The sequence below is a fragment of the Narcine bancroftii genome, chromosome 3, assembly GCF_036971445.1.
Source record: "Narcine bancroftii isolate sNarBan1 chromosome 3, sNarBan1.hap1, whole genome shotgun sequence".
NCBI classification, from domain to species: Eukaryota; Metazoa; Chordata; class Chondrichthyes; order Torpediniformes; family Narcinidae; genus Narcine; species Narcine bancroftii.
In genome coordinates this window covers 199,084,733-199,111,310 of record NC_091471.1, presented here as the reverse complement: position 1 = coordinate 199,111,310, position 26,578 = coordinate 199,084,733, and the positions used below count along the sequence as shown (strand labels likewise).

Genomic DNA, 26,578 nt, shown 5'->3' with positions numbered 1-26,578 from the left:
TTATCACATTTCTCTGAGGGTTGCACATTTCAATAAATTTACATTTTAAACATCCGGGGTTCTCTCTCGACACAGCCGGGTGGTAACGAGGTTCCAGTCACGCACTTAGTCCGCGTATACAAACGACCATTCCCTTTCAATGGCTTCTGGGCCTGCCAAATTTAAAAGAATGTACACCCTGGTATGGGCAAGCTTGCCGCTATGTGCTGCCTCTATAAATATATTCTATTCCTGTTTGAAAATGCACCAGTTCTCAGCCACATATTCATCAAACCTGAGAGGGTCAGGGCATCTGAATCTGTCCGCTATTATGGTGATTGTGCAAAACTGATTTACAATTGGAAAACTTCAGGCTTGGGGAGCACTTCTGGCACCATGTTTGTAATTGCGTGCTTAATAACAAGTCGAGTCAGTGGTGAGGTAAATCAAACGACTTTACTGAACACAACCAAACATGATAAACAGGGTAGGGAGAGGGACCACAGCATGGTATCTGCTCCCTGCAAGTTCTCAATTCAACTAACACGCCTGCACAGTGCTCACACATGCGCGGCGTGCTGTTGTGAGTACGGTGGCTGCAATGTGACTGCAGCAGATGCAGAGCAGCCAATGGCAGTGGATGTCTACACTTGGCATCTATTCCCATGGGAACTATTCTCTCTGGGGATTCTTCCTGAAAATGCAATCCCATTATTTGCTTCTCAGGGATGTGTGCTTATAGCTCATCAGCCAGGCTGGTAGGGAAGCCTGTAAGTTACAATAGATGTCATGGCCCCAAAAATGGACTGTGAACCTTGGGCATATCGTCCTTGATATGGTAGACAGCTCACATTTGTTCCACAGAGATCCCATTAATCTTAATTAATGTTCCTGCAGGTCTAATTGAGCTCAAGGCTTCACTGCTGCAGTCAGTCCATTGTGGTGTTGCTGCCAAATGGAAACTAGGCTTCAGGTTACAGACTGTTCTCCAGGCAACCCTGACTGCCTTTTGACAAAACCAATCAAAATAACTGTAACGATTAAAAAGAATGAGGAAACTTTTTTTTAATAAAAAAAATATTAAATTTTCATAAATTAGTTAAAGAAACATCACTGATGAAAATAAAGAAGGTAAACCACTCATCTCAACTTAAATTTTCTATGCAGCTCAGCAATGCAATTAAAAGGTATAGAGCCACACTAGAATCTTACTGCTCAAAAATAGGCCCTTTGGCCAATTCGTCCATGCTATCCATTAATAACATCCCATTTTTCAGGATTTGGTCTGCAGCCTGCTATCCTTTGGTGATTCAGGTCTGTTTACAGATACTTCTTAAAATGCTGTAAGAATATTTGCCCCATCACCTCCTCGGGTAGCACAGTCCAAATTCTCATACCTCTAACCTTAAATCTTATCGTAGACACCCCAACATTGGTAAAACTGATTTTTGCTCTATATCCTACCTACCCCTGGATTGAATTTCTAAACAAAGTACAAATTAGATTTGACAGGCAGAATAATGAGCGGTCAGATGCAAAGTGCATCCAGCTTCTCAACCCAGGACTGCAACTTCTGCTCTTGGACTCGGTGTTGGAGTCCAGCCACTAAACAGGAGATCAATCTCTCTGGCATCTCTCCTCTTGCACATTCTTGACCTTCACACTGCAATGTGCAAACATAAATGTTTGGAATATGCTGGCCCTCGAAGAGGACCTTTAGTAGAGAACCACTGGCAAGTCATGGATAAAATTTGGCCAAGTGCAGTTCACCAGTCATTCACTTAAAAATCAAAAACTTTCATTCAAGTAGTTGATTTTCTTGTTCTGATCAACATTGTGCTTGAAAAAAAATACTTCCCCTCTTCAAATGAAATTATCTGAATTTACTGTATGGAAATCCCATTACTGTTTTACAGACTGCCAATGTGGGAAGACTGACTCCATTATTCATTGGCCATTCAGCTATGCGATTGATCCTTTTGCATCTGTGACTGCTTGCAGCAGTTTAAAGTTTTTAAACTTAGTGAACTCACTTCAAATTTAAAATACATTATTCTAAAAGTAACTATTTCCTAAGATCCTGGACAATCTGGGGAAATAGATTTTTTTTAAAATCCTGAACATTCATTGTACATCAACAACAGGAGCAAGAATAGGCAATTTGACCCATTCAATAAGATCATAGCAAATGTGGCAGTGGACTCTGGACCACTTACCTGATTGTTCCCTTTGATCCTTACTTCTACTGCTCAAAAATTGATCAATCTGTATCTCACATACCCTTAATGAGGTAGCATTGACTGCTTCATTGGAGCATGTAAGAATAAGGGGAGATTTGATTGAGGTTTACAGGATTGTAAGAGGTATAGACGAAGTAAATGTGAGTAGGTTCTTTCCACTTAGATTAGGAGAGATAAATACAAGATGACATGACTTTAGGGTGAAAGGGGAATGTTTTGGGGGGAACATTAGAGGGAACTTATTCACTCAGAGAGTGGTGGGAATGTGGGATGAGCTGCCATCTGATGTGGTAAATGCAGGTTCAATCTTAAGTTTTAAAAATAAACTGGATAGATACATAGATGAGAGAGGTCTGGAGGGTTACGAAATGGGTGCAGGTCAATGGGACTAGCAGAATGATGCTTTGACACAGACAAGAAGGACCAAATGGCCTATTATCTGTGCTGTAATGTTCCCTGGTTCACTGTGTTGAGAATTCTACAGATTCACTGCTCCTTATTAAATCTGTGCCCCTGTATCTCAAGACTGCCCCCTAATTTGAGTCTTACCTGCCAATGGAAAGAAGCACCCTGCTTCTAACTTAACTATGCCTTTCATTGTTTTCTTTGTTCACCAGTGAAATACCCCCATCGACCTCTCAAACTCCAATCAGGATACACCCAGGTTACTCAAACTTTCCTCATAGGCTAACCCCTTCATTTCCTTAATCAAACGGATGGGCCTCTTCCAGGGGCAGTATATCCTTTCTAAAGTAAGGAGACCAGAGATGATTTTTGATAAGCCATGATAGAATGGTTGGGCAGACTTGATAGACTTAATGGCCTCATTCTGCTCCTATTTCTCATGGTTATACCTGTAGTGGCAATCAGTTATCTCACTCTCATCCACAACCTGTAGTATTTCTCCCTTCAACTATTTATCCCTATCCTTTTGAAGTTACTATAAATGTGCCTTTACTTTTTCAAGCATTGCATTCTTTTTTTTAATTTTTTTTTATTTTTCACACTATGAACCATACTGACCAAAATACACACAAACATTTCCCTCTTGAATATGCACAGTGTCATTTTCTCCCCTTGCCCCCCCCTCCCTTCCCTCCCTCCTTCACCCCCTCCCCTCCCCACCCACTCAACGTTCGACATATATGATACATTAAACCCATTAAACAATGTTATCACACAATGAAATTAAACAAGAAATTTGTGTCATCTACTTTTACATACTGGGTCAGTTCATTTTGTCTTCTTCTCCTTCTGTCATTTTAGGTGGTGGAGGACTTCTCTGTTGTCTTCCATGTACGGTTCCCAAATTTGTTCGAATACTGTGATGTTATTTCTTAAATTATATGTTTTTTTTCCCAATGGAATACATTTATAATGCGAATTTCACAAAGTTTAAAAAAGTATCACCATTTAGATGGCAAACACAAGCAATCCGATGCCTAGGTATACAACTAGATAATAATCTAGGCCATCTATACAGACTAAATTATCAGCCATTAATGAAGAAAATACAAGACGACTTAGAACATTGGAAAGATTTACCTCTAACACTGATAGGAAGGGTAAATTAAAATGAATATCTTCCCAAGGATACAATACCTATTCCAATCGTTACCAATTCACCTAACAGAAAAATTCTTCAAGGAGCTAAAGAAAATAATAACGAAATTCTTATGGAAAAGGGAGGAAACTGAGGATAGTGCTAGATAAATTAACAGAATGGTACAAACAAGAGGGCTTACAGCTACCAAACTTTAAGAATTATTATAGAGCAGCACAATTAAGATACCTATCAGATTTTTATCAAACAAGGGAAAAACCAGATTGGACCAGATTAGAGCTAGATAAAATAGGGGAGAAGGTACCTGAACATATACTATATAAGTGGGATGAAAAGCTGGTGGAACATAGGAATTCACCAGTACTGCACCATCTGCTCAACATTTGGAAGAAGATTCACGTAGAAAGGAATAAAACAAATTATCAACTACCAAAATTAATATTGACGCAAAATCAACTAATCCCTTTCACAATAGATAACCTTTCCTTTAGAGAAATGGAGAGAAAAGAATAGAAAATTGTTTTTTGGGAAATAAATTATTATCTTTTGAACAAATGAAGTGCAAATATCGTATAACTCATGGTACAATGTTTGCATACCACCAACTGGAAACCTACTTGAAGGCCAAATTGGAAAGCAGGCTGAGGTTACCAGAAGGAAGCAATTTTGAATATGTGATTGCAGACACAATGATAATTTAAAAATTTATAACAAACATGTACATCAAACTGCAAGAGAAAGAGAATGAGGAAACAAGCTGTAAACCCAAACAAAAATGGGAACAAGATCTAAACATAAAGATAAAGAATGAAACATGGGAAAAGCTATGCTCCGGAACTATGAGAAATACAATAAACACGAGGTTACGCATGATACAATATAATTGGTTACACAGGCTATACACCATGCCCCAAAAGTTAAATAAATGGGACCCAACAGTATCAGACACATGTTTTCACTGTAAGAAGGAAACGGGAACAACAGTACATGCAATTTGGGCATGTGAGAAAGTGGAAAAGTTTTGGGAGGATCTAAATCAGCTATTAAATAAAATCACAAAAAGCAACATACCAAAAAATCCAGAGATCTTTCTTCTAAGTAATATAAGAAGTAAAGAACTTGGACTTGATTTGGATGGAGCACAAAAAAGATTTATTATGATAGCCCTAGCTGTAGCAAAAAAATGTATTATGTCAACCTGGAAATTAGAAGATAGCCTGAGAATACAGCAATGGTACATAGAAATGGATAAAAGCATTACATTCTTGATCAAAACAATTTGTCATGTTAAAATAGGAAGTTTCCTCATGTCACTTCTACTTCTGTTAACAATCACTCTGGTACATTTCTTGCACACAAAATCCAACAGTTCTGCACAGAACCTATCCTGCAACTCAAAGTGAATCCAAGCATACACCAAAATGACTGCTGCAGATGCTCTGTGCATGTACATTTGTGTCTATGTGCTAATGCGGTGTCTCTGTGTGTGCATGTATATGCATATCTGTGTGTCTGTGTTTGCGCTTGTTTGCGTATATGTGTGTCTGTGTGTGCATATCTATGTATGTGCATACATGTGTACCTATCTGCGTGTGTGCATGTGTGCAAATGTGTTTCTCAACACAGGAGCATGATTCAAAGCAATGCTAAACAAAGGTGCAGAATTATTTGAAATAAAGGTGCATTTTAGTAGTCTGTTATTCTTTGAAAGCTCACACCCTGATATCACTTCACATGGGATAAAATTCACAAATTTAGAGTTTGTTTAATAATACATATTTACTCATTGTAATAGGCAAATCTTTACAAGTGCCAGCAGGACTGGGGTAAAGTGACTCATGCAGCACTAGTTTTATGAAGCCTCTTGAGTGTAAACAAATTCTCTAGCCTTTTGTCTATTGTTCATTAAATTCATTTCAGGAAGGTACAGTATTATACTTGATTTTTTTTATTTTGCAAATTTCTGTTATTCTTGATATGATTCACATGTCCACAAGTGTCATTTGGTATCTTTATCCTTTTTTTTTGCATTTTGCCTTAAAGGGCTGTTCATTTGACATCTGACCATTGGCATTTTCTTTTTCAATGAAGATATCCTTTTAATTGCATTTGTATTTATGATTTAATGATAAGATCAAATAAAAACCCATGCAGACATGAGGAGAGAGGAGAGAATACAAACTCTTGCCAGACAGCACCAAAATATTAAGAGGGAAAATATGAATTAAAACTAGCCAGAAATGTAGGTGTATATGGAAAGAGTTTCTATAGATATTTTTAAAAGAGTTAACAACATGAGCCTCAGTGTGATGGAAAACAGTCCAGGAATTATTAATTAAAAACAAGGAGCTAGCAACTGAATTAAACATGTACTTTTCATCAATACTTAGCAGGAAAAGTATAATTATCTCCCAGCAATAAGTGCAAATTTGGAACTGGAAAGGAGGGAGTGATTCAGGAACATTACAAACATCAGGGCATTGGGACTGAGTCAATTGTTGTGGGCTGTCAAGTCGCTGGGTCCTGACGGACTCATCTGTTGTGAGCTGGTTCTGATTTTCCAAATGTTGGACTCCAATCCATTGGATTGGGAAAGAGAAAATGTAACTTTTATTTAAAAAGAGAACGATCAGAAAACAGCAAATTAAGGCCAGCTAGCTTTCAGGGGAAATGTTGGAAATTGTTTTTGAGGATGTAACTAGACACTTTGAAAAATTCAGTGAACAAGCAAAGTCAATATAATTTAGTGAAAGGGAAATCATATTTAACCAGTTCATTGTTCTTTGAAGAAGTAGCATGTCTTGTTCATAACAAAGAACTAGTCAAGGTCTGCTATTTAAATGTCCAGAATGCTTTTGATAAGGTTCAACAAGAGGAGCTATTGAGGGAAAATGAAAGGTCATGATTTAGAAGGTGATGGAAGATTGGCTGGCTAATAAGAAACTGAGAAAAGAGAGAAATAGATCTTTCTCGGTTGACAAGATATAATAAGTGGTGCATCACAAGGACAGTGCTGGGATTTCAATTTCTTGAAGTTCATATAAATGACTTTGATGTTTTTTGCTAAATTTGTTAATGACACAAAGATAAACACAAAAGTATGTCATAAAGAAAATATACGGAGGCTTCCAAGGAAGTTGAGTGAGAAAAGATGTGGCAAATGGCATATAATGTGGGAAAATGTGAAATTTTTCATTGTGGCAGGAAAATTAAGGATTAAGCATATTATCAAAATAGTGAGAAATTTGCAGAGTTCTGAGATGCAAACCTGGGCGCTCAGCTAAAGGCTGTTGTGTGGTTACTGCAAGCAATTGGGTAAATATTATTTGTTTCTTGTGGGACGAATTGAATACAAAAGTGGCATGGCTCTGTTTCAGGTGTGTAGGGACATGGGGAGACCACATCTCAAATGTTGTATATGATAATAGTCTTGTATTTTTTTTCTTTTTTAAAATATTTTTTATTGATTTGGAATATGTTATCTACATATTAGTTAAGAAACTTTTATATAATGCAATACAGAATATGAATCATAAGTGATTTATATATTGTCTTGTCCACAATGCTCGATTAAAATGGAAATTCCCTTGTGAAAACTTCACCTCATATTCTAATATTATGACATATTTATTCATTGTTGGTTATCTAATTGGATACTACTTATAAAGGAAAAAAAAGCCCCCCCATTCCAATTCTATCATTCCTGCTAAACATGGTCACCAGCAAATAATATGTAAAGAATTGAGTCTCAGCACCTGGACATGGAACAAAAAACCCTCAGAGCACCCCCTGGCTATGTATTCTCATTATGATAGTAGTCGATAAATGGGTCCAATATCTTGTCAAATTCAATCTTGATCTCTAATATTATATCTAATTTTCTCCAAATTGAAGCAACATATATGATATGTACCCAATGCATATGAGGTCTTGTATTTTAAGAGTAGGATATTACTGCATCAGAAGCAGTTCAGAGAACATTTCATGCATCAAATCTTGTGTGATGGGGTTACTACGTGAAGAAAGAATGGAAAGACTAGGCTTGTTCGACTGGCACTTAGAAGAGGATGAAACATAAACAGTCTTGATAAGGTGGATTTGAAGAGGATTTTTCTTTTAGAAAAATAGAAAACTAGGGACTATCAGATATCAGGAATCTCACCTAAGGGGTGATGGAAGTCTTTACATAGTGGTACTTCTAAAGCAGAGGTAGAGGTGATCCTGGAAGTTGGCATTCTTGAGTATTGTTGGAGTTGCACTTGTCAAAAAAGTGGTAATTATTCCATTACACTCACCTGGTCAATAACATTCAATTCATTTTTGTGATTGTTGTAATTTAATCAACTTTGGAAGCCAACATTTTTGCATATTTTGTTTGTCTTAGTGATGAGTGCCAAGTCCAGTGGCTGTGAAGATAAATGTGAATACAGATCACAAGTCTCAACACCACTGATGATCATTGCAGTAATACGATGTTTATTCATTACAATCAAATTGCCTTCCTGTTCTTTGATAGACTTCTGCAATCCCTATAACACAGTTTTTCTATCATTGATTTGCACTGTCTGATTCAGCAGCCAACATGACACATGTTGTCCATTTATATTCATTGTATCATCTGGTGGACCGCTGAGAAAAATAAGATGCAATATCTGTAGCTCAAACTTTCAATGTATTGATTTATTTTTTTATTGGGTTTGCAGTGTTCTTTTTTGTTTAGAATGGATTGTTCTGTTGGAACTTGGTTAGTCACCTTGATTAAATATGTCTTGCATTACCATGCTGGAGAAAAAAAAATATCAACAAGCTTCTAATATATAAAGATAAATCCTATTGCAGAACATTTAAAAACTAGGAAGGTTTTTTATTTCCTGACATGGGTCAAAGTGTTATGGGTAATAAAGCTTCGTGCAGGGGAGGAGATGATGAGCCCAGTTTGACTGCTGGCCAGGATGCTGTCTTAGACTTGGAGGTGGTGCTACCCAGAGATCAATGATTGAGATTTAAGTAATGTCAAAAAAGGCCTCACATGTTCTGAAAGCCTATACCTGCATCAGTGATGTGTGACATTTGTTAGCTTTGAGTTTCAATGAAAATCCTAGAATTGGTGTCCAGATATGTATTCCATGCTTCTGAACACCACTATATACGACTAGGCTCTTTTCATGTTAGGCATAGAGATGCTCCATACATGAAATCATAGATTTTCATGAAATTAGCAGTAGATCTGTGAGTTTTCTTTCCAATCTAATTTGCATTCTTACTGAATCACATTGCACAAAAGTTAGTGATTCTGCAATGATATCTCAGATTTATTATATATTGAAAGCAGAACCAGGAGAATCAAAATAAGCCATTATAAAAAAAAAGATAAACCTTCTGATTCTGGGGGTTCAAAATTGTGCTCCACAATAAAGGTGTGTATTGTCTGCAGAAAATACAAACTATTGATGAGGATCGACATAGCCCTCTATGGTAAGTATGTTAAGAACATACATCTACAGTGTGAACCCAGGTGGATGCAATACTGAGTGAGTCCATCTTGTCAGCTGTATTGATCTCCAGATGAAATCCTTCTCGTCTTCTAATTGAGTCATGGTCTTCAAGACTGGTACATTAGCCCAGTAGAACCACCAATGTGTCAGGCCAACCCTCAAGTGACTGAAAGAGTTCTTATGGCACAATGCACAGAAAAGTTCAGCAATCTCCCAGCTTCCCATACAACACACCTCCTCCAGCCAACACAAGAAACACAAATGAGCTGAAGCTTTTATTTACATGCATAAAGATTGTGCTGTGTTACAGATGGTTGTTGAATTTTATTTCATCATAAATCACTTCAATTTATATCAGAGGAGATGTCAATCAATATCATGTTACCCCTGATGACATGTTTGCTCCTTTCAAAAATCTGCCTTTCTGTGTGATCATCAGTAGTGCGGAGGTTATTGGGGAGTCTGCTCTCAATTGCTCTCTTCCTGTTTCTGACTTCCGCCCACATGGACTTAGTAGACAATCACTCCACATCATTTTCCCTTTCTGCAGCTGTGATGCTATTCCTGATAAGTAATGTCACTCTCCTTTCTTTTATCTCCTTTCTTACACCTTTTGAAACATCTAAATCCCAGAACATCATGCACCTAATCCTGCCCTTGTGACAGCCAAGTCTCTCTAATATTGTAATTCCTTGTACTGATCCATGTTCTAAATCCATCACCCTTAGTCTTAGTATTTTTCACATTAAAGTACGCATTTCAATATTTTCCACTGACTGTATTTATATCCATACCATTGCCTGCCCTTCATCAAAGTCTCAGTGCACATTTGATCTTCCTTTCCACCAACTATTCCATCATCTGATCCAACTTTCTAGTTCCCATGCCCCTGCCGACCTAGTTTGAACCTTCCCCAACCCTGTTTTTCTGGTCCAGGTGATCTAACACAGAACTGAGAATCAGTGAGATAGCATCTGCTGTTGTGACCTGTTGAGATGATCAGTGAATTGAAGTAGGTACAGATCCTTCCTGGGATTGGAGTTGATTTGCTCCATTATCAACCTCTCAAAGCATTTCATCATAGTACACCTAAGTATCACTGGCCAATAGTCATTGGGACAGGTTATTTTGCACTTCTTTGGAACTTGTATGGTGGAGTCCTTTAGAAGCAGGTGGGAACTTCCTACCATAGCAGTGAGAGATTGAATATGTCAGGAAAAACTCCAGGCAGATAGTCCGCAGAGGTTTTAAGGACACAACTAAACCATTTGGGCTAGATATTTTCTGAAGATTTGCCCTCTTGAGGTTTCTTTACAAGTTAGCCGTAAAAACTGGGAGCATGCTTTGCGAAGATGTATCATTCTTTTCCTATTTCAAGCAAGCATAGAAAGCATTGAGCTCGTCTGGAATCTCTTCTGGACAAGTTTAATATTTTCAGTATTCTTTTCACCCTAACTGAAAACATTGTAATGCATGTTCAAGCATTTTTCATATGGTGAGATACACTTTTTGAGTATTGTATTTATAGAGAAGTTGGAAAATAAGGATTAAAATTATATAATCTAATATCAATATTAAATTTCCATTATATGATGATTGTTAAAAAATGTTATTTGAAGCTTCCTTCAAAATAGGTTTGGCAAATGACTGTTAATTATTGCAATAGATTTGATTGTAACAAAAATATATTTTAAAAACAAAATAAAATTAATTTGCAAAATATAACCCAGCATCTCACTGTCAATTATACACAGCTAAATATTTCTGAAAATTTACAAATTTTACAAATAAGTATACGCTGGTATGATCTGTGTATATATTTTTGAAGCTTTGAAGATTATTTCAATGCCTGTGGACATCAGGAATCTGAACATTGCTGTGAATATTAATTCCTTGTATAATAAAAGAGTCACAAGACTTTTTTTCCCCTCAATTATGTACTTCCATGAATTGCTTATGTAGTTAACCTCTTGTGGTTATTCAAGAAGAATTTTAATTCATTTGTTTCAATTAATAATTAATTAATAGCAATGGAACACAATGTGGGAAACTGTAATAAGCTACGCCAAAACTCTGAAAAGAGAGGGCAGAGATGCGTAACTAAATGTATACAACCTCAGTGCCAAAGATTGGTAAAGTATTCCAAGTTTCATAGCTTTAACACATAATAATTAAAAATTTGAAGGTAAAAGTGATGTACTTCTTTTAGACTGTCCACTGGCAAATTGAATTCCTTATTGCCAGCTTTCATTCTTCATAATTGTGCTTACAAAATGATTAAGCATTCATGTGCAGATATGATCATATAATTTGAACAGTTTTTATTTGTGACCTTTAAAATTAGTAATTTTCATGCTGATTTATCACTATCAGGGAATTAAATCTAATGTGTGTTGATGTCAATTTGGAAAATTCAACATCAATTTAACATGATGATAAATCATCCAAGATAATGTAGCAAAAATATCAACAGCCTTTTTTTGTTCCAATAACCTTAGTAATGCTAAGAATTCCAGCTATATGCATGGTTCACATTGTCAGAACCAGGGTATAAAATTACTCCTGGTCATAAACTTCTGCTGCTGAATAGAATTAGATATTAATAGTTTCAACTTCAATGCCCATCTTTCTCTGGCAAGACATATAGTGCATGGAATTTTGTGGTCATAAAGAAAAAGATTCATTACATTGCAAGCATTTTATCTATACTAATCATATAATACTTACATAATTTGAGATACTTGGAAGAGTCCTTGATGGAAGTACAAGCAATCCCAGATATTGTTTCTAACACCTTCACAAGTGATTCCAACTATATATATTGCTGCTTACAAAGGTGACACAAGTCATTTCTTTCCAATCATCTTCAGATTATTTCTATGGTATTGGATATAACCCCTTATATAGAAAACATAACTAATGTATTGTTCTGGAAGATTGGATGGCACATTTATTTTCCCAAAGTTCAGAGCTACAGAGACAAAAGAGATGTTAAACTAATATAAGGTATAATTAAAAGATATACTGGGAAACAATGTATATTATTATTGAGTTTCCATTTCCTCACTAAATTTGTGACCCATGAATCCAGAACAATTCCTTGTGCTGGACACATCTTCCAGTTATGTTCTCGGTTTTTACAGTTCCCCCTCCCAATAGAATGGGGTTAACAATTGATGAGTACACTTGTAAGAATCCTAGATACGAATAAATTTATAATGGTCTCTTTCCTTAATCCACAATGGCCACAAAAAAAGCATTGTCTATCAGTCATGTTCATAATAAGAGCCTCTTCAAGGTTCGAACAATTCATGTGTATGGAATGATACTGAGCAGAAAACTATCAAGTTTAATTGCCTCTCTTTTTCCATTAGCTCATTTAATGAGGATGTATTCAGGTTCTTACAATTAGTCTTAGTATTCCATCTTTAAATTGAACCAAAAAAAATCAATGACAGTTTGCAATCCTGATTCGTAACTGCTTTATTTATGTGGGGCCAAGGGTAAGGACAAGATGAATGTTAAGTATAATATAATTTGATAAAGTATTAAAAGGTAGGAATTTCCATTACTGTATTTCAGCAGAAGTTTTAGATGAGATGAGACATGTGGGATAATTTTATTTGTACAGGTATCACATCTTCTTTAGATTAGTGATTTTTTATATCCAAATTTTCACATTTTCCTTTGTTGGAAATCATCATAATTGATCTATCCCTGCTAAAAAAAATGCATTTACAACATTATAAAAGATAACTCCTAGAAACCCATGGAAATTCAAGGCTTTTATTTATTCTTGTGTTTGGAAAGTGTAAGGTTTAGTAGGTTCACAGAGACCTAAGTCTGGACACAAGTGTTACAATCAAAGGCAACATTAATGAACACACAGGTGACAAGCAGGGGAAGACGTTAAATGATACTCAATTGCTCTACTACTAGACAACTATATAGACATTCACATCAGACTCAGGCTGGACTCCAATACCAATGGCCACCTATTTTCTACCTGCTCCTGCACATGTATACACTTCACAGACAGGCCCTTTCAAACACACTCTCGCTTTCCTGTACCAACAGTGGTGCAGCTCTCTGCAAGTACTGATCTATCGCAGTACTATGGCTCAACTTAAGTATATTGCACATCTTCCCGACAACCCCTCCAACAATGTCCACAGTAGCGACCTGGTGTGGAGAGATGTCCAGGACTTAGACCAAGAGACAGAGAGAGAGAGAAGTGTGGCATGCATCGATGTTTTATACTGTTCTGAGCTGGGCGTCTGCCCAATGATGACACTGAGTTATTTAAATGAGCCAATGGTAAGGTGTGCACTAAAGGATGGCCGAAGTCCAACCTTAATTGGCAGGTGATGCGATTTCCGACTAAGTTTCAGACAGGGAATTCATGTGACCATCAACAATCCACAATGTTCCAAACCGACAGGGAGCCCATGTTTTCCTCCACAATCCATATATAGCAATTATTCACCTGAAGCTCATGTAAATTTAAGAAATTGGCTTATGAAAAAACTGTAGCAAAAAAAAATTGATTTTGTTTTGAAACTATAGAAAATGTTCTTCTTGTGTTCAATTTGTTTACTAAGATAAAGGATTTTCTTTGTAAAGCAGCCAATTGCGAATGACAAGATCTTTAAAAACTTAATTTCCTCCCTTGTTTGGAATCTCCAGAGAAAATGGCATAAAGGTGTTTTAACTAGTTCTGTAGGGAAGTAGGTTAAGCTCCAATTCAAGTCCAATGCCTTGAATTACTTGAGCTTAAGCTAATTTGCAATGGATCAGTTTGTCACATTTTATCAGCATTGTAAATGAAATGTGGCTGCAACATCTTTTCAACCTCCTGTATTACAGCATTTCCATTCATTTGGTAGATTTAGCTGAGAGATATTGATTTCAGGACAGCAAAACAATCACTTACTTTTTCTTCTCAAAGCCATTTTATTAAATGAGGGGAAAAGCAAGCCACGTGTTGGTTTACTAAGGCACAACCAACCTTTTCAAAACATACTGATATTTTTTCGTTACATTCCAATAAATTAATTCATCTCATTGTGGATTTTACCATAATGTGCCAGAAACTTAACAACAATGATTTTCTCTTGAAAATTTGCACAAATTAGTTTGATGAATGATTAGAAGGATACAATTAATAAGCAGTTTGTACTTTTCAATTTTAATCTCAAATTTTAGCAAAGAGAATAATGGAAATATCAAGCCTGTAAATGTCACAATTATTATCCTCTGCCTCCCCATGGGATTTGAGTCTTGATAATTTGTGACAGATAGTTAATTTATGAATGTCATCAGGCATATTGTTAAAAATTTAGTGGACCATCTGCCTCCTGATTTAAAGGAAAGATATTTGCACTCTTGCAGCTTTACCAAGGCTGTGGGAACTTCTGCTTCAGACAACAGCTTAGAATCTCTCTTGGGAGATCAACAGTTTCTCTCAGATTTGCAAAATAATTCTGATGGTATGAAATTCTTCCATCATATTAACTGTAATGTTAATGTAAAGAAGAATAAATAGTGATAATAATATATTTTTTGCAATCTGTTAACATCAGTGTGTCAGTTGAACATTTCATTGAGAACTGAGAGAACATTTTGTGTCCCTCTTATCCCAGCATCCATCAGTCCTGTTCTGTCATCTGAATTCCTCATGTGTTCTCCCAGAATTCCTTGCAATTTCTAACTTTATCCTTCCCTTCAAAATAAGGTTGACACTGTAGAATGAATATTTTGGAAATTTGCTGAGTCAACTTTTGTGGAATGTTTTTATTGATATAAAATGGATTTCATGTGTGCATAAAGAAAAGGATAAACTGATTTTTCGATGTTGTATCTTGATATAGAATCAAATCAATCAACTCCGGGTCGAAATCATGCATTTTTTAAATTTACCCAATATTCAACAGATATATCTATTGCCAGTGGTTCTCAAACTTTTTCTTTCCACTCACATCCACTTGAAGTATTCCCTATGCTCTGTAATTAGTAAGGGATTACTTTAGGTGATTATGTGAGTGAAAAGAAAAAATGTGGAAACCACTGTTTTAATCATATCTAATTGACTCGTTATGTGCACGGTTTCATAACTCCAAAGGAAATGGGTCAGTGACAATTTTTCTCAAGCAAAATATTTCAGTAACAATTGGGTCGAGAGCAGTGATTCTCAACCTTCCCTTCCCACTCACATACCACCTTAAGTAATCCCTTACTATTCACAGAAAACATGGCATAAGGATTACTTAAGGTGCTATGTGAGTGGAAAGAAAAAGGTTGAGAACTACTTCTTCTTTCTTTGGCTTGGCTTCGCGGACGAAGATTTAAGGAGGGGGTAAAAGTCCACGTCAGCTGCAGGCTCGTTTGTGGCTGACAAGTCCGATGCGGGACAGGCAGACACGGTTGCAGCGGCTGCAGGGGAAAATTGGTTGGTTGGGGTTGGGTGTTGGGTTTTTCCTCCTTTGCCTTTTGTCAGTGAGGTGGGCTCTGCGGTCTTCTTCAAAGGAGGTTGCTGCCCGCCAAACTGTGAGGCGCCAAGATGCACGGTTTGAAGCGATATCAGCCCACTGGCGGTGGTCAATGTGGTAGGCACCAAGAGATTTCTTTAGGCAGTCCTTGTACCTTTTCTTTGGTGCACCTCTGTCACGGTGGCCAGTGGAGAGCTCGCCATATAACACGATCTTGGGAAGGCGATGGTCCTCCATTCTGGAGACGTGACCCATCCAGCGCAGCAGGATCTTCAGCAGCGTGGACTCGATGCTGTCGACCTCTGCCATCTTGAGTACTTCGACGTTAGGGATGAAAGCGCTCCAATGGATGTTGGGGATGGAGCGGAGACAACGCTGGTGGAAGCATTCTAGGAGCCGTAGGTGATGCCGGTAGAGGACCCACGACTCGGAGCCGAACTACTGGTCTATTCAAAAATACGCACAATTATCTACATAGCCACAGGTTCCACTAATGTATGCTCATCACAATTTAATTGTATTTGTTCTTTCCTAAGTTAAAGACAAAACTGTCAATTTGTTTATCTTGCTTGGAAAGTAATTTCCAGGGAGATAAGCTGAGCAGGTTTCCCATGATTTGAATGCAAGACTACATTTTACCCAATAGTTCAATACTCATTATAAGGATCACATGAATAGCTCAAAAGGCAAAGAAACCAAGTTAAACAAAAGTAGACTGGCTCTGAACCTTGCTACATTTTTCAACATTCTATGAACTTCATCAGAAATAAAATTAAGCAGATTGGAAGACAAGTTAAATTGATTGCAGTTACTTCATAAATACTTTTCTAAATATTCGGTACATTCCTGCTTTTTTGATAACTGCAAAACATCAGTGATTTGTAACCTTTTTTCTTTCCACTCACATACCACTTTAAGTAATCCCTATGCCATCGGTGCTCTGTGACTAGTAAGGGAGAGCTTAAGGTGATATGAAAGTGGGAAGAGAAGGTTGAATTGTTACTGAAATATTTTGCTTGAGAAAAATTGTAATTGGCCCATTTCCTTTGGAGTAATGAAACTGTGCACATAATAAGTCAAGTAGGTATGATTAAAACAGTGGTTTTCAACCTTTTTCTTTCCACCCACATAGCACCTTAAGCAATCCCTTCCTAATCACAGAGCACCTATGACATAGGGATTACTTAAAGTGGTATGTGAAAGAAAAAGGTTGAAACCACTGGCAATACAGCATCAATATTACCCATAATACTTAATTGTTCACTTTCACCAAATGATTTTTCCACATTATTGATGAAAATTTGTTATTAATTAATGGACAAATGACAAAATATTTCATCAATATTCATTTAAGTATTCTAAATCAATTGTGCAATTCAGTACCCAAGTCTTTTAAATCCTGATATTGATCTGTAGACAAACTGATGACTGAATTTTAATTTAGTGATGTCTGAGTTTTTGTTGTTTTTGGCTGTTCGCTGTTGGTTAGCAATAAGATAGTATTGCTCTATATTTGTTGCTATATGTTATTTTAAAATTTATACAGGCTTGTCCTTAGGTCACTGTTACAAGATCAAACCAGCAACCACAAAAAAGGAATATCACACAGGGTTAAAGATAAACAATTACTTTATTAACAAAAATTCACCTTCAAACTTTAATTCAAAATCCCCCTTTTATAACAATGCCCACTGGTTACTATGCAAATTTCTATAACAGTGTAAAACTAATAAATTCCCCAGCCTAAATATAGCATATGTAATTAAAGTCTAAGTTATATTTCCAACCAGCCCACAGAAAAACTTAGACACAAAACACACAATACTCACAAAACTTCGATCTCAATTGAAGCAAAGATCATAAACAAAATTCAGTTTGTTTGGTAAACTGAAGCCAAAAGATCTTTGAGAGAGAGAGAGAGCATGAGAGAGAGAGAGAGAGAGAGAGAGAGAGCACAAAATTCAAAGTTGTCTTGTGTTGCTTGCAGAGAGAGGAACATTGGCTTGGTCCGGATCCTTCTGGCTGCCTTCGGAATGTTCATCCTTCTGGAAATCCCAACATTCTAAACTGTCCTCCAAACCATAACTCATGCTCTGGGCCTTCTTCCACTCCACAGCACCACCCAGTGGTGGTTTATCATCCAAGTCCAGAAATTTTTAGATCATTTTCTGCACATGCTAAGTCCATCTCCCACTCTCAGCAGTCCACCTTCACTTTTGGCTCTCTAAGGTAAACTGTCACTTTTCAACAGAAAACCACACAACACATAGGCCAATACACAACACAGAACTCTGTAACAGTCACAAAAGCTTGACGTGAACAACATGTGATATGAACAAGGTTCCATTATATCAATAATAACATAACTCCAATGTATGTATGAATGGCAGAACTAGTTTCCTCTCTCTCCATCTCCACTATTATTGCTCTGTCTCATTCATTTTCTGTGTTTTTGTTCCCATTCATTGCAATACTGCGGAGGTATGTTACGATATCGAGTGACTTTTTATGTTTTGTGACATGGACAACACTGATCTGTAGGCATCTATAAAAATGGAATCAGTTTATTATCATAAAATATTCCAAATCAGTGAGTGTTCAATGTCTCTTTTGCCTCTTCCCAGAAGATGATAGGGAATATAATTTTGATCTTGAATGATCCCTTCCTATTTTGGGTGGAGTTATAAAAGTCTTGATGGTGTACAGCTAAGAATGGTGATGAGATGGGGGTAAAACATGAAAGGCTGGAGACCCTGAGGTTAAAGTAAAGTAAAAGCACGATGCTGGAGAAACTCAGAACCAACGTTTTGGGCTTGAACCGTAAATTAAGATATGAAAAAAATTGTAGGCAGATGCATGAATAAAATGGCGCCGGTAAAGGGGCAGGAGAGGAGCACAGTCTCAAAGGTAGGAGGTGGATAAAGTAGGAAGGGAGCACCAGTAATGTAGGGAAGTGGGTAGAGAGATGGAAGAAAGAAGACAAAGGGAAAGGGAAGGGAGGGAGAACAAAGAGTAGGCTATCAGAGAAGTGATGTTAATACCATCCGGTTGGTGAGTGCCCACATAGAAAATTAACTGTTGCTCCTCCAAATTACAGATGGCCTGGTGGAACAGTACATGAGACCATAAATCGATGTGCCAGCATGGGAGTTGAGCGTAGAATTGAAGTGGTTGGTCACTGGGAGATCTCTGTCATTGATATGGATAGAGTGAAGATGCTTCAGTAAAGTGATCTCCCAATCTGCACCCAATCTCTCCAATGTAGAGAAGACAACAGTGAGAGCACCAGATGCAATAGATCGCTCCCACGGATACACAAATGAAATGCTGCTTCACTTAGAAGAACTGTTTGAGACCGTGAATGGTGGTGTGGGCGCAGATGTGGCACTTCCTGCGGTCACAGAAGAAGGTGTAAGGGGGCAATTGGTGAGAAGGGATGAATGGATGAGGGAGTCATTGAGGGAGTGGTCCCTCGAGTAGGTGGAGAGAGGAAGATGTATTTGGAGGTAGGATCATGTTGTTAGTGGAGGAAATTACACAGGATGTTTTGGATGTGAGGGCTGGTGGGGTAGTAGGTAAGCACAAGGGGAATCCTATGCTTTGCTTTGTCTGGGGACAGAGGGGACCAGTGCGGATGAGCGGGAAATGGAGGAAATCCAGGTAAGGGTTGAGTTGATGGTGGTGGAGGGGAAGCCATGCTTGAGGAAGGAGGAGGAAATTTCAGATGATCTAGACTGGAAGACTTCATCCTGGGAACAGATATGGCAGAGGCTGAGAAATTGGGGGAAAAGAATAGAATCTTGCATTGGACTGGGTGTGAAGATGTGTAGTTGAGATTGTTGAGGGAGTTAGTAGGTTTGTAAAATGTCAGCAGAAAGATAGAGACAGAGAGATCAAGTGATGAGATCCTGTCACCTGGAACCTCTCGCTCTAATTATACCTGCAAAGTATTGCATCCAGTCTTGCATTCCTTATTTATGTATTGAGTTGATTCCTGTGCTGCAGGAACTCTCCAGAGGGCAAAGGTTGAATATGGTGGGCCTGTACTCTTTGGGGTTTAGAAGAATGAAAGGATTTTTTTTATAAATAAAAGCTGTTAGGAACTTTACAAGATAAATGCAGAGTTGGTAATTTTCATCATGGGGAAGCTTATAATTTGGGGCTAGTTTCAGAATAAGATGTCAGTTTTTAAGAAGCATTTCAGGGTGAATTTCTTTGCTCAAATCCCTTGATATCAGAAATCCATGGAATCTGTTAAGGAATATATCACTGGACACAATTTTTTTTTAAAAGGTTTGCTTCCTGAAAAAAATTGGGGATTATGATAAACAACTTCAACTGAACACAAAAATAATTTCAGATTTTCTATATCACATAGGAAGTTACAGAAACATTAAATGAGCTTTTATTGAATTTAGCATGTTTCATTGCAAAATGATGCAGACACAGCTGACCTAAAAATGTTTTACCACTGATTTTCATTTATATTCAGCATCTTTTGCTTCTTGTGTCAGTGTCCAACAATAGTTGGCCAGCTTTGATGGATTCCAGTTGCTCTGATACTTCTTTTCCATGGCCCCAGTGTCCTGGTGAAACCTTTCACCATGTTCATCACTGATTGCACCAAGGTCAGCAGAGAAGAAGTCTGCTGCATTGAGTCTTCCTGAAGACAATAAATGCTATTGTTAAGTCCACTCACTATGCTATAGCCTGAAGAACATGTGCATCAACATGTGTTCAATCTATTTCAATTTAATGCACAGCATCTCTATATGTGAGCTGCTTTGATAGCCTGCCTGCATATATCCTGACTAAGCATGCCCAGGCCTCAGGCAACTTTTTCATAGGACCTACACTGCATGCTTGGACTGACTTGTAGTAAACTTAAAATATGACAGGAAATTTAAAAAAAAGGTAATACCTAAAAATGCTACATAATAGAAAAGTTTTAAGATGATTTTTGTGATCAGCAGCTCAGCCTTCATAAAATACATCCAAAAGTGTTCAGAAAGCAAATTATTTGTTGTCCATTATATTTGATGCTGGCATGGACTGATTTTTGGGCTGTTAAGAGTCAAATATTTTGGGATACAGGTCAAAAAATTGAGCTGATGCAAAAATCAGGACACCCGTGATCTTATTAAAGGACTTTGTGAACTCGAGAGACCACATGGCACATCGTGCTCCTGCTTTTTTTGTTCTCATGTTGTTGCCCTGCAGTTGTTTGCAGCATTGGTTGGTGGTAGTGTGGAAGGAAACTGATGGAGATCAAGGGTAATACAAGCTCAAAGAAATGAATGTGCTTAGTTCCTACAGTTCTGTCTGTGTACATCCCAACATTAAAAGTGGACCCTAAGTCAGGCTAGATAAATTATAATAATTGCTGTGAGGCCCTGAAATATAGTGTTCTTGACTTCCTTTTTAGCATAGGGCTGAATCTGTTTACTTTTTTCAAAATTTAAATGTTCTTACTTTCTCATAAAAGTCCTACGCCACAATATTAATTGCACCTCCAAGACATAACATGTTGCCATGTCCAAGATCTTGCTTACTTTTGACCCACTATGCACATAAAAATGCCAAAACTAGAAGCACCTTCCTTTCCCAAGGGTCTGATGTTGAATGAGCCACTGGAGACCAATCTTTTCTGAAGATCCCACTGAATCTTATACATCCGAGCAGGAGCTAATAATACTGAGCCTTGGCTTGTATTCCAGACTTCGTGCTTGACTCCTGAAGATGTTAAGTTCTTCACAGTCTTGCAAAGAGCCAGTGCATTGATTTATTATGTCTTAATATGACTGTAAAAAATATTGGTCTTTTGTTTTGCAGAAAAACAACTTGCACAAAGCACAATATAAAAAAATTGCTGTAAGCACTCATCAAGTCAGACAACAGCTGGGGAAAGCAATAGTAAGCTAATGTCTTGGTTGAAGACCCTTTATTTGAGGTATCACCAGTCCTTCATTGTTACTGGATCCAAGCCCTGAAACTCCCTATCAAACAACATTGAGGGATCAATGTCACCAGAAAGACAGCAGCATTTCAAGAGGGCACTTCAGGGCAGCTTTAGAATATCACAGTAGTCAGCAAGTAAGAATAAAAAATGCTGATGGGAAGTAAATGTGGGCTATTTCAGCAATGTTTGCATCATGCAAAGGAGTATGAAAATAAGGCTATCTGATTAACCCTTTGTTTGTGTTAGACTAACATGAAAGGGAAGAAATTATATTCCTATGCCACATTTCCCATGGGAGAGGGATCTAAAACTACAGGACATAGATTTAAGGTGAGAGAGTTTAGATTTAACCTGAGGGGCACCTTTATCACACAGACTGTGGTGGGTATAGGGAACGAGCTGCAGAGGAAGTGGTGAGGCGGGTGCAATTGTAACATATACAAAGTATTCAGACAGGTTCAAGGATAAGAGAGGGCCAACTGCAGACAAATGGGATGAGCTTAAGAAGCCATCTTGATGCCATGGATGAGGGGTTTGTTTCCATGCTGTATGGCTCTATGACTCAAATGATGTTCATGCCAGGGAAAGGAAGACTTGGAGGCTTTCCAGGGAAGCTTCCATACTTAATGAATCTTGATCCAAGTTGTTTCATGCATCACACTTCCGACATTTTTTTAAAACACCTACTGTTAGTTCTGTGAAGCATTAAAAATGCAACTTGGATACCCAAGGAAAAAGAGGTGGCTCCCCCGAGCCATTGCATTTAATTAAAGCTGTTCTTGCTCAATATTATATCAAATTTTGATTTGCAGCCCATAAATGCTGAGAAGTAGTGCAATGTTCATCTGGTCTCCCATCTGAGGATAAGGTCCATGACAGCAGCCCCTCAACCTCTTTCAAACTTTCTCTGTGAAGCCACTTTTCCAGGAGTCCTCCTATTTCCCTGAGATGCATTGAGGTGTTTATCATGATCAAACACTCCTTCAGCCAGTGAATAAATCAAACCAGCAATGACTGTGGTTTAAGTGGAAGTAGCATTGACAACAGATTAGCCAGGGAGCAGGAGACAACCTGTGTGGCTCCTTCTCTTCTTTGATTTGCAGCCACTACATTTTACAGAAGCTATGCATGACTTGCAGAATTATGAAAAATAATTCTTTTGTACCAGAAGTTACTTGAACCCATCAACATGTGTGATGAGCATGTTCAAATACATATTTTTTTGTGAAGTTATTAATGAAGGTTAGTCATGGGGTAATTTGATACAGAAGCAGGCCCTTCAATCGACCAGGACCATTACGACCTTTAGGAATCCTTCAATGGAAATTCTACAACCATGCTATTTTTATTCTCCCACATAAGTTTATAATTTCCCCAGATTATATCATCACCCTCCCCCCCAACCCCCTTTCACACTTGCAACTGATCCCAGGAATAAATGGCCAATCGACTTTTAAAGTGTCTAGTGCGAAAGCAAAATCAGCTCAAAGACGACATCATTTCATGCTGGGGATTGGCAGCCTCGACTCCGAGTACAATCCTCGGTGTCTGCAGGCACTGGTGTTGCACTCAGGCAAGTGTGAAGTGGGCAATTACATTGTGGGATTGAAATGACCCAAGTTTTTGCATGAGTACAGGAGCATGAAGGAAGAAAATATTAAAATGAAGGTATAAACTTCCCCATGGGAAAGTCACAGCAGGAAATAAATAGCAATAGCGAACAATTTTTCAACAGCGTGGGAAAGTTGGTAGTGCTCTAGCGCATCATTTGTAAAGACTGCGGGGGAAAAGCAATGGCGGACTTGACTTCCCAGTGTGCTGTGCAGAAGAGAAACCCCTCCATGAATGCTCCATACAAGCAGCCGGGCATACAGCCCTTTCTCTGCCGTATGGAATTCTGAAAAGCTAGGTCTGCCATTGCTTTTTCTCATGGTATTTATAAATTGTGTGCTATAGTGCTACAAACTTTCCCAGACTGTATAAATTGTGCGCTTGAGTGCTATAAACATTTCCATCCTGTTTAAAAATTGTCTGCTCTTCCTATTTATTGCCAGCACTTTCCCACAGTCCCTTATAAAGGTTTATATAGGTCGGCACAGCAGGAACAGGGGCTGAAGGGCTCACACTATGCTGAACATAAAGCTTAATTATGTTATAATTAGGCATGATTAATTTTTTTTCAAATATAAGATCATAATACATTGATCAGGATTTAGGTCCACCATCGCTTGATGTGTCATGACGTCTCCAGCAGAAGGTAGAACAGTCCTAGCCCCAGGGATGGTTTGTTGCGAGTGTGAAAGCGTTCAGTGTCCCAGTTAGGAGTGGTCAAGTGTGAAAAGTGAAACCTCCATTCCTATCCTGGGACACTGAACATTCGATTTAGTGGGATGCAGGTGTGAAAGGGGCTATCATTTCCACAGTAGGGGGGAATTTAAAGCAGCCAACTCACAGGTCTCTAAATGGAGGAGAAAAGCAGAAAATCAAACAAACTCAGAACAAAAAGCAACAGAGCTCAGGATTGAGACTGGGTCACTGGTATACTGAGGCAGCAGCCTTAACGTAAATAAAACATAAATTCTTATGGCATATATTTCCTTCTGAGTATCCAATATAATTGAAAAAAAAACACATAAAAGTCAAATTGAAAGTACAAAATGATCCAATATTTGCATACATTGTAATTGGCAAATTGTTAAAACAGCAATGATACTCAGAATATAAACAATTGTATTTAGAAATGATCAAACTGAAGATCAATTAAGCTTCTCATAAGTAATCTCATAGAATGTTGAGTTAATAACATTTAAATGTTCTTTTCATAACAAGAACCAGTTCGGGCTAAGCAGAATGAATATTTGTTTATTATGTTATTTAAGTTATAGAAATAAATTTACCATATATTAAATCAGGATAATAACAAATGCATGATTTGTCCCTTGGAACTGAACCATGTAGGTAATAATACATAAACATTTGATGTTTACATTTAATTTCTAAATGTTTTGGCAGTAAACAGATAGGGGCCATTAGAACCATTTGAGCTAATTATTAGAACTAATAGCTAGTACTTAATAGCAAAACAGCATTTTTTTTTCAAGGCTTGGAAGGTCAAAAGTTATCGTGGGAAAATTAATGTGTGTTTCCTTTCCTTAGCCTAAAGCGTCATTGAAGAGACAAATTTGTACGTACAGAATGCAAACTGCTTCCTCAAACTGCAGGACATAATAATGCTAAGTTTTGAGAATTCTCCAGAAGAAAAGCAGTATACCAGGCAAATTTGTAATCATAGACTTCAGAGGTTTACGCTTCAGATGTTCAATATGCATTTCTTTGTGAAGGACATCAACACTTTATCTGATTTATCCAATCTCATCTGGTAAAAATTGCTCATTAAGTTTGACCACAATAAAGATGTATCTTCATAATTTAGAGAATATCCAATCTTCCAAATTAATCCATAGAAAAGACTTGAATAGATATGCTAGCTATCAAAGTAACCAGAAGATGCTAGTGTTCCCAGAGATTCCCTCAAGAATATATTAATCACCATTTTAAGAACACATTGTTTTTACTCATATCGTTACATTTTTCAATTATTTTTAATGGATTTCCCTGCAGAAAATCATTGCTTCTTGTCTGTACTTATCTGTCTAGTCTGACACCAGTCCAACATGCCACTCTCCTCCTGCTTGACCCAAGTAGCTGTGTGCTTCTGCAGTGTGTTGGTCGAAAGCCTTTACAGTTTTCCTTCTGCCATTGATTGTACCTGGTATCACAGTCATGAGATAAAAAGCTGTGTGAAATTCTGCTATGCCTCTTTATTGACTTGACAAGTAGATTTTCAAACTCATGCCAGAAGAAACATGGAAGATGTCAAATTCGAAAGGAGGGGGCTAGTGTCACTTTAAAACAACCAAAGATTGAGCATCCTATTCAGAAAAGAACATAGAGTGAATCTGGATCAGTTTGTAATGTTGTGGGTGTCAGTCTATTCCAGCAGAGGTTTATATAAGTGAGTTTGTGAGTCTCTGGGTGAATATGTTTTTATGAAATTTATGGCCAAGCTGAGCAGAACTGGAAGCTCTGACCAGTTCTACCTGGACCATTGCCTGAAGAGGGCGCACAAAATCAGTGAACCCGTGCGAACTCGAAAGGCCAACATGGCCTGTTTCCGCTCCGTAAATGTTTATATGGTTATATCCTCTCCTCCTCTCTCCTTAAAATCCAATCACAAGATCTGGACACCATCTCCTTTCATTCAAAGAGCATTATAATTGAGTCAAACATCCTTTCAAATTGCCTTGTAAAATGGAGTTAACCACACAATTTATTTGGTTTAAGACCCAGGTCCAGGGCTATTTGAAAGGGATGAACCGGGGAAATTCAGTAAAAATCCACATGGGTTGCAGACCTACCTTGAAGGTGGTGTGCTCGTATGCTGATTTGAAAGGGGACAATGTGCACCCAATTACTCTGGTGAAGTCAACACTTGTCTATGTGCATCACAGGGAAATCCCTGGATGCTGTCACGGTGCTGCATTGACATGGCACTGGTGAAAAGGGGTTGGGGTGGGGGGGGGTGCTGCCACAATTGGAGGAATTGGAGGGAGCGCCGTGAACTGGGTAGGGGGGTGCTGTCATGATCGAGGGGGTGGGGTTTCTGCCACAACATGCCACTCCAGTTTGCAGCAACAGCTTAATGCAGGAGTGCAGGTGCAATGGCCATCTTCTTTACCCATAATCACCCACACTGCTGGAACTGTTCTGGCGCTGGAAGAGCAGTTCTAATGGTGTGGGGATTATGGGTAACAAGGACGGCTATTGCACTCTCGTATTGAGTGGTTTCCTCG

At 37.9% G+C, this 26,578-nt stretch overlaps 1 protein-coding gene and 1 long non-coding RNA gene across 7 annotated transcripts in view; both read left to right on the top strand.

The window, feature by feature from the left end:
- Nucleotides 1-26,578, top strand: part of fstl5 (follistatin-like 5) — an 810,780-nt gene that overhangs the window by 541,877 nt on the left and 242,325 nt on the right. The gene's annotated exons all lie outside the window — the stretch shown is intronic.
- LOC138758010 (uncharacterized) lies at nt 21,688-25,162 on the top strand. The gene is made up of 2 exons (XR_011354045.1): nt 21,688-21,859; nt 24,882-25,162. It is a non-coding gene; the product is annotated as an uncharacterized lncRNA (long non-coding RNA).